Source organism: Penaeus vannamei, chromosome 37 (assembly GCF_042767895.1).
Source record: "Penaeus vannamei isolate JL-2024 chromosome 37, ASM4276789v1, whole genome shotgun sequence".
NCBI classification, from domain to species: Eukaryota; Metazoa; Arthropoda; class Malacostraca; order Decapoda; family Penaeidae; genus Penaeus; species Penaeus vannamei.
This window is the reverse complement of record NC_091585.1, coordinates 25,972,678-25,975,177: the sequence shown is the minus strand read 5'-3', so window position 1 is coordinate 25,975,177 and position 2,500 is coordinate 25,972,678. Positions and strand designations below refer to the sequence as shown.

The following is a 2,500-nucleotide window of genomic DNA, read 5'->3' as shown; positions in this document are numbered from 1 at the left end:
GGAAATTAAGGAATGGTTTAAAGATTTTAAGACGTTACTGTTTTTAGAAGTTAATTTAAGGGAAGGAATCGTTTTTAAGACGTTGCTGTTTTTAGGTGTTTTTAGGTGTTCACTTTAAGGGAGGAAATTAAGGAATGGTTTAAAGATTTTAAGACGTTACTGTTTTTAGAAGTTAATTTAAGGGAAGGAATCGTTTTTAAGACGTTGCTGTTTTTAGGTGTTCAAGACGTTATTGTTTTTAGGTGTTTTTAGGTGTTCACTTTAAGAGAGGGAATTAAGGAATGGTTTAAAGGTTTTAAGATGTTCCTGTTTTTAGATGTTACTTTAAGGGAGGGAATTGAAGACGCCACTTTAAGGTAAGGAATCGTTTTTAAGACGTTGCTGTTTTTAGGTGTTTTTAGGTGTTCACTTTAAGGGAGGAAATTAAGGAATGGTTTAGAGATTTTAAAGGAGGGAATTAAGGAATGCTTTAAACTCTTTAAGATGTTACTGTTTTTAGATGTTACTTTAAGGGAAGGAATTGAAGACGCAACTTTAAGGTAAGGAATCGTTTTTAAGACGTTATTGTTTTTAGGTGTTTTTAGGTGTTCACTTTAAGGGAGGGAATTAAGGAATAGTTTTTAGATGTTACTTTAAGGGAGGGAACTGAGGGATTGTTTTTAAGATGTTGCTGTTTTTTAGATGTTACTTTAAGGGAGGGAATTGAAGATGCAACTTTGAGGTAAGGGATTGTTTTTCACTTTAAGGGAGGGAATTAAGGAATTGTTTTTAAGACGTTACTGTTTTTAGGTGTTACTTTAAGGGAGAGAATTAAGGAATCGTTTTTTTAAGATGTTACTGTTTTTCGGTGTTACTTTAAGGGAAGGAATTGAAGACGCACTTCTGATTTAAGGAAATAGAATTAGATTACTTTGAGGAAGGGAAGTGTTTGAAGATGGGGCTTTAAGAGGGATGGTTAAGGATTAAGGAATCTTTTTTAAGACGTTACTGTTTTAGATGTTTTTAGGTGTTCACTTTAAAGGAGGGAATTAAGGAATGGTTTAAAGACGTTACTGTTTTTAGAAGTTACTTTGAGGGAGGGAATTAAGGAATCGTTTTTAAGATGTTACTCCTCCTCCTCCCCCCTCTTTCCCCCTCCTCCCCCCTCTTCTTCCCCCTACTCCTCCCCCTCCCCCTCCCCTTCCTCCTCCCCTCCTCCTCCCGCTCCCCCTCCACCATCCTCCCCCTCCTCCTCCTCCTCCCTCCCTCCCCCTTCCCTCCCTCCTCCCCCTCTTCTTCCCCCTACCCCCTCCTCCCCTCCCCTCCCTCCCTCCTCCCCTCCTCCTCCTCCTCCCCCTCCCTCCTCCCTCCTCCCTCCTCCTCCTCCTCCCCCTCCTCCTCCACCCCCTCCCCTCCCTCCCTCCTCCTCCTCCCTCCTCCCTCCTCCTCCCTCCCCTCCTCCTCCTCCCTCCTCCTCCTCCTCCCTCCCTCCTCCCCCTCCTCCTCCTCCCCTCCTCCCTCCTCCTCCTCCTCCTCCTCCTCCCTCCTCCTCCCTCCTCCTCCTCCTCCTCCTCCTCCTTCCCCTTCCTCCTCCTCCTCCCCCTCACCCTCCTCCCTCCCTCCTCCTCTTCCCCTTCCTCTTCCTCCTCCTCTTCCTCCCTCCTCCCCTCCCCCTCCTCCTCCCTCCTCCCCCTTCCTCCCTCCCTCCCTCCCCCTCCTCCCTCTCCCTCCCTCCTCCTCCTCCCTCCTCCTCCTCCCTCCCCCTCCTCCCCCTTCCTCCTCCTCCTCCTCACCCTCACCCCTCCCCCTCCTCCTCCTTCCCTCTTCCTTCTTCCTTTCCTCCTCTTCCCCCTCCCTCCCCTCCTCCCCCTCCTCCTCCTCCTCCCCTTCCCTCCTCCCTCCTCTCCCCCCTCCTCCCTCCTCCCCCCTCCACCTCCTCCCCTCCTCCTCCTCCTCCTCCTCCCTCCCTCCTCCTCCTCCTCCCTCCCTCCTCCTCCCCTCCTCCTCCTCCTCCTCCCCCTCCTCCTCCTCCTCTTCCTCCTATTCCTCCCCTTCCTCCTCCCCCTAACCCTCTCCCTCCCTCTCCTCCTCCCCCCCTCCCCCTCTCCCTCCCCTCTCCCTCCCCTCCCTCCCCTCCGCCTACCCCTCCCCCTCCTCCTCCTCCTCCCCCTCCCCCTCCTCCTCCCTCTTTTCTTGTCTGTCAGACCAACAATTACCAACGAAATTTACGAGCATGTTTGCAACTGCAAGCAAAAAAAAAGAGAAAAAAAAACATACTGTTCATTTTATCAGTCAATCTGTGATGTGCGTTCATAATGATAATTTTTCAGTTACCTCACATTTAATTTAATTTAATTAAGATCTTACTTTCTCTGTGTACGGGGGGGAGGGGGGAGATGGGGGAGGGGGATTTGAGGATAAAAGGGTTTATGAATGATGATGATAATGAGGATGATAATCTCAGTAATGATAATGATGATCATGATGATATTGATAATAATGTAATATAGACAGTGATGGT

General features: G+C 48.8%; 1 protein-coding gene across 1 annotated transcript in view; it reads left to right on the top strand.

Annotated features, from left to right (window-relative positions):
• LOC113803202 (alkaline phosphatase) overlaps window positions 1-2,500 on the top strand; it is a 116,223-nt gene that overhangs the window by 89,877 nt on the left and 23,846 nt on the right. The gene's annotated exons all lie outside the window — the stretch shown is intronic.